We start from the raw sequence: 20,022 nt of genomic DNA on the forward strand, positions 1-20,022 counted from the left end.
CACAGATCCTGTTCTAAACTGCTGTGCAACATATGAATTGAAAGTAATTGGAACTGTTAATGTCTATCAAAAGCATTAAATGTACAATTTTGGAACATGTATAGCCTGGCATTTCAGGCATAAGGCAACAATAGTTTCTAAAAAATAATTGTATCACTGTTCAGGAATCAGAACAATTTGTGGTTAGAGGTGGATAAACTGCAATTTTAAGAGTATTGTGTTGGATCTTGGTTTGTTTTTTAAGTCCATTCCAAATATGCCAATAGGAACCACCATGTTGTAAGACATTGTCTTATTCAAGCCGTGCAGATACTTTCATTCTATCCATGTGAAAAGTGTCAAAGATTAGGACATAGATCCATTATCTCTTTAGCGTCAGTGATTTAGCAGTTACCAAATTGTGTTATGGTTTTTTTTTAAAAAAAATTGCCCTCTTGATAATATCCACATTTTCTATCATTGTTCATTTCATTATTTTTATTGCTTAAAAGTCAGTTAAATCACATCTGCCCATGTGTAATTCAGATTCATTTTCATAATGCTACTAAACTGCAAATTAAGTTTATGGAAAGGCATTAATGCCGGATAGATTCCGGTTGGAGATAGAAATGACTAATTGGTTTCCACTTCTGAAAGATTAGTCTTAACTATATGAATAAATATTTAATATAAATATGCGATTTGCAATTAGGACATGGTGTGGTCATGGAAGTCCATGGAACATGGTGTTAAATCATTTGAGTTCCACCTACTATCTTCTCTCAGCCGAGGAAGTTTACTTGTTTTGAAAAAGAGGCTGAATACTTCAGCTATGAATGCCAAGTACAGTATAAAATCCATCTAGGTCTTCAGAGATCCCCTTCATCACAGACAGAGGCCCCACTTCAGTTCATTTGTTCATAGAGATGGGCATTTTAACAAATGTTTGGAATGTCATATATTCCATATTAGCTTCATTTCCTTGGCTACTTTCTTCATCAAAATTAAATTCTTACCATTTGCAATGAATAGATACTGTATTGGCACAGTATTCCTTTAACATATCCATTATTTTTCCCTGACCATTGTTTCCAGAACTTTCCCTGCCACCTATGTTTCATATCCTGATGAAGGAAAATTATTTTGCATATAATTTCAAGCTTCAAACTTGAAAATTTCCCACCAAATGACACTTTGGGAGTTTGTTAAACAGGCCTTTTGCTGTTTAAAAAGACAACTCATCATCTCCTTAATAACTAGAGGTGGGGAATGAATATGATCATGCAATTGCTCACATTCCATGAAAGAAAAATTCCCGTTGAAATGTTGAACTGAATTTGATGGACAAGGGGATTCTTGAGCACTGTTTTAGTTTAGCAGAGTATTCTAATTCTGGTTGCAGCATTTGCAGTTTTTTTATTGAATTTTAGTTAATGGGACATTGTTGTATATTAATATTTGTGTAAATAGGACTTGTATGGAGTGCAATACAGCATTGAAACAGACCCATCAGCCCAACTCACCCATGCTGATAAATATAGAATCATTGAGTACCTTTACCATCTAACCTGCAGTATCTTTTGAGACTACCTTCAAGATAAAGGTGCAGGAACATAGAAGCCAAGGTTTCCAGACTGGGAAACAGTTGAACAATCCAAGAAACCCGTAAATTTTTATATATACTGTAATTATTTTGGATTGCTATGTATATGCCATTCGTGTGTAGGGTGTACTGTGTGTGTGCACTTTGGTTGTATGTGAACAATCAGAAATGAACTTTAATCTTGTGCTATTTGCTTATGCTTGGCCCATATCCCCCTATCCATGTCATAATTGTACCTGCCTCTACTACTTTGTTTGGCAGCTAATTGCATCAAACCACCACCCTCTGTATGGAAAATGTTGTTTCTTGGGTCTATTTTTTTGTTTTCCCCTCACCTTATGCCTATGTTCTCTCGTTTTAGACTCTCCTATTGGAGAATAAAGACACTGACTATTCATGTTTATATTTGTCATTATTTTGTATACCTTAACCTCCTACATTCCAGAGGAAAATGTTCTTGCCTATCAATTCTCTCTCACTAATTCAATCTTCCAGTCCTGGTGACATGCTTGTGAATATTTTGTGTACTACTTCTAGTTTAATAGCATCCATGAATTTCAGCTTGTGTTTCATGACCTCTGTGCTATCTTTGGATGTGGCCAAATTGTTTAAGAGCATTTGTCAAAATATTTTATTCATATGAATTTGCAATCCTTTTTCCCCCTCAACTGAAGAGAAAGTTAAGAGCTTGAAATCAAATATTTACCTTAAAAACACAATGCTGGAGAAACTCAGGTCAACAGTGTACTTTATATAGGAAAGATAAATAATTGACATTTCAGGCTTGAGCACTTCATCAAGGTATGAGCAAAAATGTAGGCAGGCCCCCAAACAAAATAGCTGGGGGTATAGACGACACTTTCCATTTTGCACCCAATTTCAAATTGTGTCATCTTCAAAGAAACACAAGGACAATATTCTGAATTATTATCTTATCAATTCAACAAACCAAACTCTGTAGATGCAGATTTATACAGCTTTAATTGGCTGATATAAACAGAAACATTTTATACAACTTCACATCAAGATTTTCATAATGATGAATAAACAGAGCATTTGGTTATAGTTAAAGACATACAATATAAGACGATAATAAGATGAATTAAGATAAGAAATTATAAAGATGAATTCTAAAAGTATTTCAAGCTCTCCAAAGAATGAGAAAGCAAGCTCTGAGTCTGCACGGATATTACAACCTATGATGTTATGGCTATAGTAAAACTACAAACAAAACTTGTCCTTAAAGGGATAGCCACAAAATTATTAAGAAGCAAAAACACAAGGTTTTAACCTTTACATTCTGGCCCCAAATTACTATTATAGACATTAATGACTAATATATAATAATTACTATTACAGATATAAAAGTAAATATGGTAAATATAAGATTAGAAATCAAAACTTTCTGCTTCTTGTAAAAGACAGATTTTAGTAATAGGTCCATTTAAGTAACCAGTCTTGGTTTTAATCCGCACTTGCAGAACAAAACCTTCCTTGTCTGGAACTGGATTCACGATTTTTTCCAGTAACCAAGAATTTCTTGGTGCAGAATCGTCCATGATAATTATAATGTCTCTACGTGCAAAATTGTGTTCAGCTTTAGATCATTTTTGTCTTTCTTGTAATAATGAAAGATATTCTTTAATCCATCTTTTCCAAATTAAATCTGCAACAAACTGCACTTGTCTCCTTCTGCGTCTTGCATAGATATCTTCTTTCTGAAACTGACCCGGAGGCATTAAAGGTTTAGATTTAAGAAGTAAGAGATGATTTGGTGTAAGTTCCTCGATGTCATTTGAATTGACAAATTTTTGTCATTGGATGACTATTTAAAATAGCTTTGATTTCACATAATATTGTCATCATTCAGTATTTGACTATTCAAAATGGAATTAAGAATTTTCTTGATTCATTCTTTTCTTCATTCTTTCCCTACACACTAACATGATGATATCTAACTAATTTTCTTTGAAGTAATGAATCATGAATTAGATGTTGATTCCAATTTTGAATTGCTTTTTATAGCTCTAATTGAGCTTCTGTAAAGTTGGATCCATTATCTGAACAAAATTCCTTCACTTGACCACGTCTGGCAATAAAACATTGAACATTGATAAGAGTCAGTATCAAGCAATGACGCTACTTCATTATGAATTGCTCTCGTAGTCAAACAAGTAAAAATAGCTCTATTGTTTTTCAACACTTCCTTGTCTTACTTATAAAGGACCAAAATAATCAACTCCCACGTATGTAAATGGGGGTTCATCGGGCAAAACTTTGCTTTGTGGCAAATTTGTTGTCCAGATTTACATTTTGATATAATTCTTTTGATCAATGTTGAAGCACCCAATATTTCTGGCACAATTCTGGTAATACGTGATTACAACCACCATGATCTCGCTTCTCATTTATATGTTGAACAATCAATTCAGAAATATGAAATTCCTTAGCTAATATAATTGGACATTTCACTTCTTCTGGCATTATTGCTTTTTCTAATCTTCCTCCTACTCCTAATACATCAAAGTGGCAGGCACCAAGAGCTTTCTTTAGGCAGTCCTTGTACCTCTTTGATGCACCTCTGTCTCAGTGGCCAGTGGAGAGCTCGCCATATAACACGATCTTGGGAAGGCCATCATAACAATCATAGAAAATCACTATCTTCTGATGGTGTTTTCACTTGATGAAACATCACTTCCATATCTGCAGCAATTACAATAGGCTCTTTACAAAATCTTAGTAAAACACCTATTAAAGTACTTGTTAAGGGTGGACCTTATAAAAGTTAAGATTTCAATGAAACTCCTTGAACTGATGCTCCACAATGAAATACTACTCGTCGTTTCTCTTTTTATGGATGTTTAACTCCATGATGAAGTAGATACCATTTTCCACCATCTTTGTGTTCCAAGATATCTTCTGATACCTTTTCTACATAACCTTTGGTTATCATGTCCAACATGACTATCTTCCAAATGAAAGGAAGAATTTCTCTTGAATTTTCTTGTCAAATTCAGCATGTTCTGTTCTGCAATTATTTTATTGTCTGTCATACAAATTTCTCTTCAAAGGTAATGCTATACAGTAATGACCATCAACAAGTTTAACAGAATTTGAAACTAAATCCAGAAACTGCTTTAAAGGTTCTTGAATATCTGTGAGACATTCAGGAATCAATTTTAAATGGTTGTTCCCAGAGATCATTAATTTTGACAATTGAAATTCTGTTGACATTTACATTTGACAGCTCCTCATCATTATTCATTTTTCCTCCTAATGATCCATTAATAGTCCATCCGAGCAACGTTCGCACAGCATAAGGCCCGTCACATTGACTCCTTATTACTTCTAGAGGTTTGAAAACTTTTGGTACATCTAATCCAATTAATATCTCAATTTTGGCATCAATATTTTAGATGACCCCACTGTTTAATATCATCCCGCTAGAGAATATTTTCCTTATTTACAGACATAGTCTTCTGAGTACATACACTTGAGAGATCGTAAAATTCATTGCTATTCAATCCAGCAATTTGTAGACTTGAAACTATATTAGTTTCATTGCTCTTTTCATCATTCATTGTCTTCAACAAGATCTGTAATTTTTGACCATGAAGATTGATTATTCATTAACTCAACAGTACAAAATGCTGCAGTACTTCCTGGATCAAGAAATGCATAGGTCTTCAGTATGAAGTTCCCTTTTAGCTTTAATCCGTATAGGAACTATTGAGAGAGCTTTGTCACCGGCCCCAGTAAGACAATTTGTCTGAACTGAAGTAGAAGTGTACTCCTTGACTGTGTCTTTAGTCTTGAATTCAGATTGACATTCTTCATTGAGTTTGCAGTAACTCAGGATGCTTTAAACTGCATCCATCACAACTGAGTCGCTTGTAACAAGTTTTGCTGATGTGTCCTTTACACAAGCAACTGAAACATATTGCATTCTTCTTTTAAAAAGGTTAATTTCTTGTCATTTTTTTTCTCCAATTGTGAACATTTTTCTAAAGAACATTTATCTTTGCAATACAAACAAATTTCCTGAAGAGTTTAATCTTTTTCTATTATTTCCTTGTTCGTTCTTGTGCTTGTGTCTGATACAGCAGTAACAAAGGTACTTCCCTTTGGTTTCTGTTGAAATGATGATTTAGACTTCACATCTTTAGGAACTATTGAAGTATCCTTAATATTTCCAAATACTGGTATGGTATTACCATTTACATGCCATTCCAAAAATTGTACAGCATCCTCAAAGGTAGTACCCCTTCCAGGAATCATTTAATGCTCTGTAACTTTGGTTTTCCATAAGTCCTTCAGCTTGTAAGGTGATTTGTTTATAATAATAGATAAATTAGCAAGAAAATTCAGCTCTTGCAAATGTACACTAGTTTCCATTGCATTCAAACATTCTCTCAGAAAGAGTGCATATGCTTGTAAAGCCTTTGCATTCTCTGATTTTATTGCTGACCAAAGAATCTTGTCTGTGGGCCCTTGCGATTTTGTGTTCATCGCCATAATGATGATAGAATAGTTATTTTGCCCTTTTAAAACCCTGGTCTGGATCCATATATTGGCAACTTTCGACTAGTTCCTTCACCTGCCCTCCAGTATACTGTTCCGGGTAATACAGACTATCTTTAGCATTTTTAGTATTTTACTTTCAATGTGATGTTCTTCTTCAGCATGATGCTGAACCAAGCCATGAAAGACCAACAATGAAGACGCTGTTTACATCCGGTACCGCACGGATGGCAGTCTCTTCAATCTGAGGCGCCTGCAAGCTCACACCAAGACACAAGAGAAACTTGTCCGTGAACTACTCTTTGCAGACGATGCCGCTTTAGTTGCCCATTCAGAGCCAGCTCTTCAGCTCTTGACGTCCTGTTTTGTGGAAACTGCCAAAATGTTTGGCTTGGAAGTCAGCCTGAAGAAAACTGAGGTCCTCCATCAGCCAGCTCCCCACCATGACTACCAGCCCCCCCACATCTCCATCGGGCACACAAAACTCAAAACGGTCAACCAGTTTACCATCATCAGATGCAAGGATCGAAAACGAGATAGACAACAGACTCGCCAAGGCAAATAGCGCCTTTGGAAGACTACACAAAAGAGTCTGGAAAAACAACCAACTGAAAAACCTCACAAAGATAAGCGTATACAGAGCCGTTATCATACCCACACTCCTGTTCGGCTCCAAATCATGGGTCCTCTACCGGCATCACCTACGGCTCCTAGAACGCTTCCACCAGCGTTGTCTCCGCTCCATCCTCAACATTCATTGGAGCGACTTCATCCCTAACATCGAAGTACTCGAGATGGCAGAGGCCGACAGCATCGAGTCCACGCTGCTGAAGATCCAGCTGCACTGGGTGGGTCACGTCTCCAGAATGGAGGACCATCGCCTTCCCAAGATCGTGTTATATGACGATCTCTCCACTGGCCACCGTGACAGTGGTGCACCAAAGAAGAGGTACAAGGACTGCCTAAAGAAATCTCTTGGTGCCTGCCACATTGACCACCGCCAGTGGGCTGATATCGCCTCAAACTGTACATCTTGGCGCCTCACAGTTCGGCGGGCAGCAGCCTCCTTTGAAGAAGACCGCAGAGCCCACCTCACTGACAAAAGGCAAAGGAGGAAAAACCCAACACCCAACCCCAACCAACCAATTTTCCCCTGCAACCGCTGCAACCGTGTCTGCCTGTCCCGCATCGGACTTGTCAGTCACAAACGAGCCTGCAGCTGACGTGGACACTTACCCCCTCCATAAATCTTCATCCGCGAAGCCAAGCCAAAGAAAGATGTTTAAAGGATTTCATGAACATCAGATATTGTAATGGATCTCCATTTTAAAAACTGGAATTTCCTTCTTAAGTAAACCATATGAACCTTGATGCTGCGCTAACAGCAGAAATTTCAATTTGTTTTGCTATGAGTGATAATATTTTGTCTTGTCCTCCATGGCTTGCAACTGGCTGTCTTGTGGTGAATGGAGCATACAGAACTTGAACTGGTGCCATAGGTGTTGGACTTTCATATGTAAGTTGATGGGGTTCCTTGAATGTCACTGGTTCTTCAGCAACATGAAGAGACATCAATTGTTTAGTATGATCAACTTGCATGGTTGAACATTTTTGAAATGCTATCCTTTTGGGAAGATTCATGTTGTGTGCTCGGAAAGATTCAATGTCGCTAGCCCTTTCCACAGGATTGGTCATTGACATTTGAGCAACTGCAGCACCATCTGTGACTCCTTGCTTGAGTAGACTCTATTCTTGTGGCTGTGGTACCCATTCATCTTTGGAATATTAGGTGATACCCCTTTGGGTATTTCACTGTGAGTGATAGATCTTGCAGAAGCCTGAGCTAATGCTTTTTCTCTAGCCATGTTCATAGCATATTGTTCCTTAAGATCTAGTCTTTTGTCTATTCAATAATCTTTTTTGTTCTTCACTAGTCATTTGTAACTTCAATTGCTGATTCTTCATTTCAGATTCCATGTCTTCGAAAGCATGTCTTTTCTCAAACCACTCATGTTGTGCACATAGTAACCAAGTCTGTTTGCAGAGCTGATATGTTTGAAGCACGTGAAGCTGTACTTGCTCTAGATGCATTTGAAGACTTTGAAGATCTTCATAACCTTGGAAATACTATCATCAGGAATCACATTTAAACATTCAGATACCGCGGATTGAGTCTCTATCTTCAGCATTTTGCTTGGTACAGCACCAGTGGGGCTTTGTAACTTGCATTCATCTGTCTGTTCCAGTTCCACTAATTTCTAAATCAGCAAATGAGGTCTGCAGTGCCTTTTCGTGGTCCTTTTCTTGCTGGTCGTTGAAGCCACTTCTTCAGTGGTGTCTGGCTCCAACCTCCTGCCAAGCATTGTCGGACCGCCTTGCTGGCTTAACTCACGATCAAACAGTTCTTTGAGAGGAGCTGCTTGCTTGAGGTCTAGCCTGACAAGACTTCTTCTCCATCTTGGATTCTTCACACTGCAGCCTGTCATCTTGCTTCTTCTGGTTCCCTGGAGCTATAAACAAATTTGTATCTTGCGTGGCCCTTTAAGAGGATTTTTCTGGCTGTGTTCTGCTCAGCATTTTTTCTTCACTAACTGGCTTCATTATTGTTTTCACAAATTTTCAAAACATTTTCTGGGCTTCTTGCCAATTCTTCAAACCAGAGCTCTATCTTTCATGGTTAACAAGTATCTTGCAAGACATCAGCTGGTTTTAAACTGCAATTCAGACAGACATAGCTGGTAGACATTTTTTTCACAGAAAACTGCTTTTCTTGTTAAAGCTTAAATGCTTCTCAATTTAAATCTGGTTATAACAAGTTGAGTTCTTTCACCTTTCCAAACAAAGTTCACAATTTTATTACTTTAAGTAATAATATAGACGACACTTTCCATTTTCTAGTATTTCAAAACGTCTCATCTTCAAAGAAACATAACCACGATATTCCGAATTACTATCTTGTCGATGCAGATTTATGTAGCTTTAATTGGTGATATAAATGTATAAACACTTTGCATAAATGCATCAAGATTTTCATAACGATGAATAAACAAAGTGTGACAGAATATATAGATATGATTTTGTGAGATAAATTGGGAAAGGTTTGTTAGAATAGGTCACATACAAACACTTTAAAACAAACCTTTTATGAAATACTGGAGCTCTGCTACTGCTAAATATATCGACTCCACAGCTTTTGCAAGAGCTTTGGAGAGTGCCCAAGAGACTTTGTTGTTTACAAAAGGCAACAGATGAAAGATCTGTTGAGGACGCCTTCTGTCTGGGGGTAGAGGGTCATGTGGTTTTGCAAGCAGAGAGAGTCAAGCAGACTTTCTCTCAGAGAGAGCGAGAGAGAGAGTGTTCTACAGAGTTACACCCAGCAGAAGCAGCTGGTACTGGAACAGGACAAGCTGGCAAGCTTGTGGAAAGCCCTATTTGGAAGATGGCCTGGTCAAAGCTCTTGTGGTTCATGAAAGAAGAGAGGACTGGCTGTCTTAATGTTTCACTTGGAATAAGAGAAACAAAAAGGCACTCTGGTGACCTGAAAGAAAGAGGTTATCATCTGGATTACCCTGAAGGGGCAAGTTTCATCAGCAAGACACTGAAGTGGCTGATGGAAGTACATCAGTTGTGGATATCCTGGAACAACAAAACTCTCTCTGAAAACCAACAAGAACCTTCCTGAGCGGTAACCATTTACCTTTCAAGCACCTAAGTATGGTGAACTTTATACATGTTAAATTATGTGCACAGTATAAGAATTGCCTGCAACCAATGAACTTGAAGGAATGAGAAGTGAGATTGGACAGTAAACCAAAGAACTTTTCTGAATTTACACATACATGCGCTTAGAATTAGAAGGGGGTTAAGTTAAAGTGTGATTCTGTTTTCATGTTTAAAGATAATTAAAACCAATTTTTAAGTAACCATTTGTCTTGGTGAATATTGCTGCTGGGATTTGGGGTCCTCTGTGCTCATAACAAAAGCATTCAGTTATATTTAAAGATGTAACAATACAAGACAATAATAAGATGAATTAAGATGAAAAAAATGATTAAGAAGAATTCAAAGAAAAGTATTTCGAGTTGCGTATCTTTCATAGTTTTTCAAGGAATGAGAAAGCAAGCTCTGAGTCTGACATATGACATCATAGTAACACTACAAACAATACTTATCCGTAAAGGAATAGGCACAAAATTCTTCTTCTTCTTTGGCTTGGGTTTGCGGATGAAAATTTATGGAGGGGTATGTCCACGTCTGCTGCAGGCTCGTTGGTGACTGACAAGTCCGATGCGGGACAGGCAGGCACGGTTGCAGGGGAAAATTAGTTGGTTGGGGTTGGGTGTTGGGTTTTTCCTCCTTTGTCTTTTGTCAGTGAGGTGGGCTCTGCGGTCTTCTTCAAAGGAGGTTGCAGCCTGCCGAACTGTGAGGTGCCAAGATGCACGGTTGGAGGCGATATCAGCCCACTGGCGGTGGTCAATGTGGCAGGCACCAAGAGATTTCTTTAAGCAGTCCTTGTAAATTACTAAGAAGCAAAAACACAAGGTTTTAACCTTTATGGGGCGAGGTAAAAAATAGATAAGGGAAGGAGGGTTCTGTGACAGGTTCTGTGAATAGAGAGGAAAGGGGTGGAAAGCTGGGGGAAAGGCAACAGATAGGAGAGGGAGAGGGAGAATGGGAAGTGGATAAGCAGAAACTGGAGAAGTCTATGTTAATGCCATCCAGTTGGAGAGCACTCAGACAGGTACTCCAAATTATGGGTGACCTTGGTATGGGCAGTGCATGAGGCCAAGGACAGCTACGTCAGTGTGGGAATGGGGTGCAGAATTGAAATGGTTGGCCACTGGAAGAACCGTGTCATTGATACAGATAGAGCAAAGATGGTCAGCGAAATGTCCATTCTCTCCGATTCAGAAAAGGCCACAATGGCCACCTGCAGATTTATGTGAAGTGTTATTTCACTTGGATGGTCTGTTTGGGGCCTGAATGTTGGCAAGGGAGGAAATGTGGGCGCAAGAGTGGGAAATCGCCAAGGGGGAATAGATGGAAAGGGATGCATGCATGAGAAAGTCAAGGACTTTCAAGGAGCGGTACCGACGGAAGGCGGAGAGAGGAAGATGTGCCTGGTGGCGGGATTATGTTGTAGATGACAGAAATTGTGGAAGATAATATGTTGGCTGCGGAAACTGATAGGGTGGTAGGTGAGGAATCCTGCTTTTATTGCGTCTAGAGGCAGAGGGGGGCTAGGGTAGATGAACAGGAAATGAAACTCTTCTGGCTCTCGCTCGCATTTTTCTCTCGCTCGCATTTTTCTCTCTCTCTCTCTCTGTCTGGCGCGCCCTCCCTCTTTCCTTCCCCCCCCCCCCGACATGCACGCACCCTTTGGCTCTCTCTGTCGCTTCTCCTCCCACCTCACCCCCCGAAATGTCCAGATTACTATTCAACTTTCTAAATTGTCTCTCTCTTCTCTCTCATATTGAGCTTGGTTTACCAAATTGAAGTGACATACCTTTACAGATGCTTGCTTTCTCCTGTCTTCACCACTGTAATATTGTTTGGCTTTTCTAGTCTTTATGGCCATGAAGGTCTGTTTGTTGACATTAATCCATGAAATTGACAGAATCCTGGATTAATTAATCTGTTTAGTTTAATGCTAAATCTTGAAGTTATCATCAGGTATTTAGTCCCCCTCAGGCTGTACACTTAGCATTTTCTAGTCCAGATCATTGCAGCTAATGCTTATTAATTGAATACAGATGATAAATATTAATTCAAGATCTTCTCCATATGGAGAGTAGCAAAATCTAGTGAATATTTTTCATCTGTATTGATTGTAGAGAAGATCATGGAAGCTTGGGAATCATGGAAGAGAAAAATGTTACGTTGAATCATATCCATAAAAGAAAAGGTGTTGGCCGCCTTAACGTGCATAAAGTTGGATACATTTCTCGTGCCTCATCAAGTGTATCCTCTGATATTGTGGTAAGCTTGGAAAGAAAATTGCTAGGGCCCTGCAAAGATGGTGAATGTTGGCTAATGTTGTGCCTTTATTTTAAAAAGGCTACAAGGAAATGGCAGGGAAATATTGAACCTAACATCAGTGGTAGATAATTTGCTAGAGGAAATTCTGAGACAGAATCTATTTTGATTTGGAAATACAAGGAGTGATAAAGAATATTCAAGAAATTTTGGTGTTTTGAAGAGGTGACCAATAGCTTTGGAGAGGGCAGGATGAACAGCTTTGCACTGTAGATTTTAGCAAGGCCTTTGACAGGGTTTCATGTGGTAGGCTGAGCTTGAAGCTTTCTCATATGGGATCCAGGGTGAGCTAAACCATTGAATGATAATTGGCTTGATGGTAGTAGTTCAAGGGTCATTGAGGAAGGTTAAATATCGGAGGCCTGTGACTAGTGATGTTCACTCTTATTTGTCATCTGTTAATGATTTGGATGAGAATACAGTTGGCATGGTTACTAAGTTTCCAAATGACATCAAAACAGTTGGCAGTTGAGTGGACAATGACAAAGGTTATCAAAGATTACACGAGCATTTGGATGAACTGGGAAAGAGGGCAAGGAATGACAGATGGAATTGAACTCTGACAAGTTTAAAGTGTTGTATTTTGAGAATTTAATTGAAGACGAAACTTGTGTTTGAGAATATTGCAAAACAGAAGATCTAGAGGTAGATCTCCAAAAGTGGTTGTACAAGTATATAACGTGATAAAGAATGCATTTGGCATGTTTGAGTAAAAGAGTTGCAAGTGTAAAAGATGTTGATGAGATGACACTTGAAGTATTGTGTGCATTTCTGGCTGCCCAGCTTTTGGAAGGGGTGTCACTGAGCTGGAAAGGGTTCAGGAAATATGCACTGGATTAGAATGTGCATGGGATTGGACCCCCTGTGATCCACTGGCTGTGATTGGCCAATTTGATGGCTATTCCTGCGACCTATGGGAGTAGGTGTCTCATCCCACGTGCTGTCTTCCCATGGATTGGGCTGCGGGCTGCTACAATTTGTATTTAATCAGGCTTGTCAGGATAATTTTCTGCACCAGAGGTAAATGTCCCTTGGTCTTTTCAAAGAAAAAAAAACAGCTTCTCTTAGTAATTATGTTGCTCCGAAAACACCCTCGTAAATCTCCTTTGCATCTTTCTGATAGTGGCCAGAACTAAATGCAGTGCATCAATCATGGCCCAAATTGCATTTAATGGTTTTCCTCATGACCTTCTTACTCAAGTATTTTGCATCTCTTGTCAATAAAGGCATATTGCTTTTATGTTTCCTTATCTGCTTTAACAAACCATGCCCTCCTCCCTCCTCTCTACTCTGGAACTGGGAAGATGCGTTTCAAGATTGCTCGTTTAATATCCTACCTGTCATCAAGTACTGTATTTTGATGTCTTGCTTTCCCTAAATGCATACGTGTTTTCCTCTGGATTGAAATGTTTTTCACTTACCCACTGAACCAGTTCATTAATATATTTGCATAACCTACAACATTTTCCCTCACAATCACTCTGTCAATTTTGGTATCATCTTCCTAATTATGGCCTCTCCATTTACCATCTATTTTGGCATATAAATTGAGTCGTGAAACCCAAAAAACTCAAAAATGGGTGTCGACGTATGCTGGATATACTTTTGAGACCTTAAATTCAGCTCAAAATCCAATCCACGTTGATCTACATTATGTCGACCCTTGAAAAACCGATTCGGCATAAAAGTCAACCCTTGAAAAACCAAAAAATAAACAGACTGCAACAGATTTTCATTGAAAACAACAACAATTAGCATCCTTCAAAATCACTATCATGGTCTGAAAATGGCACATATAGAACCCTTCAAAATCACTCTTGCTTTCATCAACTGAAGCAAAGATGGTGGCAGGGACATCCATATTCTCATTATTTAAACAGTCATCATATGGGTCCCAGTCTCTCTCTAATGAGGCAGTTTCTGCTTTGTCGTCAGTGTCCCACAATAAATCATCTTCCATGCCATCAATTGCACAAGAGATACTGCACTTTTTAAACTATTTTATCAGTCTCTACTTTAACTTTGTCCCATGCCTTGAGCACAAAGTTACACAGCATATCAAGAGATGCAACGCATATTACTTGTAAACAACTTTTCTTGCCTTGTCATCCACGTATTCCATTCCTCGCGCACATGGTCTTCGAATGCTTGTTCAAGCAGACATGGAAAGGTTGCAATATAGACATCAAATCACATAGGAGAACTGCCATGTAATTATTATGTAGTGCTAATCTACTTTTAGTGTTCTCAGTTAAGTGGCTACGAAACATGTCCCAGACTGGCAAACTCCATTCTTTGCATAAACCACCTGGCCACCTCTTCCACACATTGTCTATCCATAGTTTTACACTATTTTCATCCATCGATCCTTTTTTATGAAAATGTTCAAAAATACCAGAATTTCATTTTGTGGTTTTAATTTTGCATTTGAAGATTACCATGGGTCTTAACTTTGACCCATTGGCCATGCACAATAACACCACAGTAAACCTGGTCCTTTCCTATACTTCTGGTTTGCATCATTTTAACACCTTTCCATTCCACAGTTCTATTGCCTATCATGTCAAAATTCATGGGAGCTTCATCCAGGTTTCCGTTATTTGCCAATGCAAACTGGTGTTTCTGCCTGTTATGTATAATAAACTGGTGAAAACTTACAACTTTATGATCATGATCTTTTGGTAGTTTCTGTGCATTTTCATTTTTTGGTGTAATATGAGATTTTTCCTGTTCATGAAACTATTGCATCAACCTACTGTAGCCTCAAAATCATCACTGAGGTTTGGGTGCAGCTTGGCCCACTGCAGTGCAGATGTTCTTATTTTGGGTGACGATAGCAATCTTGCCTCCGTTCACATATCCATTGTGCAATGTGATTTTCCAAGCCTGGCAAATGAGTGATTCCTTTTCTCAAAGAACATTGTCTTTTGGCATTTTTTTTCTTAAAGTCTCTTCTTTCTTCTTCCAATCTCTTACCAACTTCTCATGCACATCATATTTTCTTGCAGCAGCACAGTTGTTGGTTTTCTTGCCCATTTCTATCACTTTCAATGTAAAGTTTGCTTCATATTTTCGTTGCATGCTGCCTTGTGTTGATTGACCCTCCATGATAGCAATCACCTCCAGCCAACACCCAGCAGATCAATCTGCATGATCTATGGGGGGTCGATTTAGACGTCGGTCAATGGGGCACCTCAGGCAACTAGAAAATGGGGTCAACTTGTACGATGGATATCATAAAACCTTTAAAATGAGGCTAAAAAAGGGGATCAACTTGCATGCCAAAATATACTGTAATTCTGATTTATTTAGTAAATAGCATGAAGAGCAAGAGGCCAAAGAGGAAGTAAAGGTTTTGAGAGTCAGGTTCTTTGTCATACTAATCTGCTCTTATAATTACAGTTGCTTAATTTAATTTTCAGGAAAGTGGTGATCCATGGGATATTGATGACTTGGCAAAGTCGTATGATAGATTGTCAATGAGTAGTTAGTCTCTTGTTGGAAATTATTATTACATGAGTCTTACTTATCATTTTTATCTCTTGTTGGAAATTATTATTACATGAGTCTTGCATATCATTTATTTCTTGTTGGAAATTATTATTACATGAGTCTTGCATATCATTTATTTCTTGTTGGAAATTATTATTACATGAGTCTTGCATATCATTTATTATCTCTTGTTGGAAATTATTATTACATGAGTCTTGCTTATCATTTATTATCTCTTGTTGGAAATTATTATTACATGAGTCTTGCTTATCATTTATTATCTCTTGTTGGAAATTATTATTACATGAGTCTTGCTTATCATTTATTATCTCTTGTTGGAAATTATTATTACATGAGTCTTGCTTATCATTTATTATCTCTTGTTGGAAATTATTATTACATGAGACTTGCTTATCATTTATTATCTCTTGTTGGAAATTATTATTACATGAGTCTTGCTTATCATTTATTATCTCTTGTTGGAAATTATTATTACATGAGTCTTGCTTATCATTTATTATCTCTTGTTGGAAATTATTATTACATGAGTCTTGCTTATCATTTATTATCTTGAATGTTGTTTGAATCTTACCACAGATATTGGTTATGCTACTTTTAGGTTTTGTAAATATGAATGTTACAATCATCTTTGAGTGCAGGTGTAAAGATGTTTTACTGCAATTAAAAGGGGGCCTTGGTGAGATCATACTTGGACTATCATGTACATTTTCTGGTCACCTTTAGTTAAAAAACTAAACCTGCCATGCAGAATTCTCCAGGCTAATTGCAAGGATGGTGGACTCGTATTATGAGGAGAGAGAGAGTAGGCCAGGACTGTATTCTTGACTTTGAAAGGTGATGACATTAATCCTACAAGGGTTTTCTAAGTTTCAACAGGCTAAATACAGGGAGGATGTTTTCCCTGGTTAACAAGTCCAAAAGCAGGAGTTTTGTCCTAAAATAAGCAGTAGGCTATTCCAGTCTGAGGTAAAGAGATGCTGCTTATGGAGGTTGGATCATTGAATTCACTCAAAACGTAGGCTGATAGATTGCTGAATACTGGAGGAATTCAATTCATCCCCCAGCATTTTGTTACCATCTTTTCATTACATCCTTTGATCCATTTGGCATTGAGAGAAATAATGCCTCTTTTTGGATAAGACAATGATTTGGCCTATGCTATCTTCTTGATGGAAGATTCCACATCTTCACCATGCTTGAGATGAAGTCATTTCTCTTGATCTTTGTACTGTGTGGCTCACCCTGGATGTGGATCCTTGTTCTGGACTCCTAGCCAAAGGGAACATGCTTCTTGCAGGCAGAGTGAATGAAAATGAGGTTGAGGTAGAAGATGAGCTTTCTGAATGTGGGACTAAGCTCAAAGATTCAAGTGGCTTATTCCTACTCTTATTTCTTAAGTTCTTATTTTCTCATCAGCATTCCCACTGTGCCCTTGTGTTGAAAAGAAAGTTGGGTATTTGACTATAAATAGGACATCATACATGGTGATGTCCTATTTAAAGCAAGAGCAGTATTTATTTAGACTTAGTCAATCACTGCCCATGGATGCTGCCTAATCTGCTGGTATTTCCGATAGTTTTCCAGTTTATGCAGTACAGGGATCCTCTGCATTACAGCTTTTCGGGTTTCTGAAAATTTCCCTTACAGAATTCACAAAACACTGCTCAAAATCTGAGATATAGACTAAGAATTTATGTGGGAAATGAATACAAAGTGAGTTTTTTGTCTACTTTTATTTCTTTGAACTCTCACTTATTGATGTACGCATAGGTAATGTTCCTTTATATTTAGCGCAGAAGCTTCATTTTGCTATTGAACAGTATTTTCCCCCCCCACGAGAGTTTTTAATATTATTCTTAAAATATCCAAAACTGGGCAAGTTGTAAGCCTAAATTTTTGTTGCGAGTTCGATCATTAAATAATCTTGTGTGTTTAAAAGTTGAAGGCTGGAAGGCAAAAAGCATCTGCAGGAGCTTGTCTTCATTCAAGAGATTTGCTTTGCGAACTGACAAGTCAAATTTCTGAAATGGTCCCCCTGCCATGAAGCAGCAGCTGTGGTATTGAGAGAAAATCATCCCTTATGAATGTATCACCACTTAAAACATGAGTTTCTTCAGCAAATGAGGCTTTGCGTAATGGAAAATCACTGCATTGGATCTTGTTATAACAGAGCGGAAGGTCAGAATGAGAGTGGAATAGAGAATTAAAGTAGCAGGCAACAGAAGCTTCAGGTTGCTTCTGGAGATTGAATACAATTATTGTGCAAATCAATCGTTCAATTTGTGTGTTGGTTTCTCCATTGTTGAAGAGACCACATTACAAACACCAAATACATTACACTACCTTGGAAGAGGTGCAAGTGAATTGTCACTTCACCTTGGAAAAGCATTTTGGGTCTCTGGATCGTAGGTAAGTAAAGAGAAGAAAGGGTAGATTACACAGAAAAATGCTGCAAGGGAGTGATTGGTGGGAACAGAATTGATCAAAAGTTGCAAAAGGAACAGTTGCTTTGAAATACTGTAGGGGAGCAAGCAGAAGACTAGGTGGAATCTTGTTGGGAGTTTGCTTAAATGAGAAGGCTGGTGGTGGAATGTCAGAACCAGGGAATACCATCTTTGCTTTGTTCAGGAGAAGATATTTTTCTTTGGCTTGGCTTCGCGGACGAAGATTTATGGAGGGCTATGTCCACGTCTGCTGCAGGCTCATTGGTGACTGACAAGTCTGATGTGGGACAGGAAGGCACGGTTGCAGCGGTTGCAAGGGAAAATTGGTTGGTTGGGTGTTGGGTTTTTCTTCCTTTGTCTTTTGACAGTGAGGTGGGCTCTGCGGTCTTCAAAGGAGGTTGCTGGAAATCAATGAGGGGTTTGGTTGGTATAATCACTCTGATTATATCAACAATATGATTTGAGATAAAGAATACTGTAGTTATTTCTGATTAATACAATAGCTTTACACATCTTTTGTCTTTTTAGCTTGAAGCATCAACAGACAGTTCAAGGATTGTCAATTACTTTCATTCCTCATTTTATTGCTATACTCATTTCCTCATATTATTGCTGTGCTCAATGCAGGAATTTTTTTCATTTTTTAATGAGTATAAGGTTACTTTTTAATTTATGAATATTTGAAGAAAGCAAATTTGATATTGGGGCTGAACTGTATAACTTCTGTAGTTAAGGCTATACAGTAAAACGCCAATTATCTGAAATCAGATTCTCCAAAACCCTGTTATCTGAAATTTAAAAAAAATTTTGCATAAATGAGAATATCCAAAACAAATCAGAAATCCTCATTTATCCAAAAAAGCTTTCAGAGCCGAACTGTCCGGGGACATCAGGCTCCCAGCGATGGCGTACCTTGGGCTCCCGGACAGGAGCGGGGCCTTGGTGGGGAGGTGTCGGTGGTCGGCGGTGGCCAGCATTTTTTTTTTTTGGTGAGAATTAAACATTATTTTAATGCTTAAAAAAGCCTCATCTTGTTTGTTGTTGTTTAAACACTAACAAGTAACTTGCTGTTGCTACTGGGATGTTTTTTTTTTAAAAATTACCAATTCTCTGGAAAAAACACTTATCTGAAATAGGCCCGGTCCTGACCATTTTGGATAATTGGAGTTGTACTGTATTTTACATTAAAAGAAAAATAATCAAGGCAAATCTCTTTAATTTTCAAAAAGCTTAAAATTTATATTTTACAATATATTCCATGATTGTTAAAGGACAATTTGTTATTTGTACACAATGAACCTGTTTGTCCTCCACCAAACCAACATTTCCTTTCCTTAAATGAATTTTTACAGCATGCCATGAAATAACATTTGAACTTTTTAATTGGTCCACACCTAACTTGTTTATAATTTCTGATTTTAAAAAAAATTAACCACCTTAAGTAATTCCTATGACACAGGTGCTTCAGGTGGTATATCAGTGGAAAGAATAAGTTTGAAAGCCACTGATCTATAGTAATTTGATCTATAGCAATACTACGACCCAGCTTCAGTGTACTGTACACTACCCGCAACCCTTCCAAGTGACATCCACAGTAGCGACCTGGCATAGAGTGGTATCTGGGGCTAGCAACGGTGGGGGGGAGATGGTGTTTTCATATGCCTGTGGGTTTTAATATGCTGTCTAAAACAGGGCACATACACATCCTTTCCTGACCTGGTCCAGAACAGCAGATTGGCCATTTTATAGACATTAATTCGGCGCTGTGACTACCTCTGCTGGTTTAAAGGCGGGTCTGGAATGACCCCTCCATTCTGTGTTTGTACTTTCTACACAGAAGGCATAGCACAATAAAGGCGCAACATTCCCACATCGAAGTGGCTGTGTAAAAGGAGCGTATGATTCCAATATTTTCTGCCTCCTCAT

General features: G+C 38.2%; 1 protein-coding gene across 13 annotated transcripts in view; it reads left to right on the forward strand.

Moving 5' to 3' along the window:
• ppm1ba (protein phosphatase, Mg2+/Mn2+ dependent, 1Ba) overlaps positions 1-20,022 on the forward strand; it is a 187,381-nt gene that overhangs the window by 62,696 nt on the left and 104,663 nt on the right. Inside the window, exon 1 of one of the 13 annotated variants that reach the window (XM_069931072.1) lies at positions 12,657-12,784. The exons of the other annotated variants lie outside the window; for them this stretch is intronic. The gene's annotated coding sequence lies outside the window, so the exon portion shown is untranslated. Of the gene's footprint in view, positions 1-12,656; positions 12,785-20,022 lie in introns of those variants that run through there. 13 annotated transcript variants of the gene reach the window in all.

This window comes from Narcine bancroftii, chromosome 4, assembly GCF_036971445.1.
Source record: "Narcine bancroftii isolate sNarBan1 chromosome 4, sNarBan1.hap1, whole genome shotgun sequence".
Lineage (NCBI taxonomy): Eukaryota > Metazoa > Chordata > Chondrichthyes > Torpediniformes > Narcinidae > Narcine > Narcine bancroftii.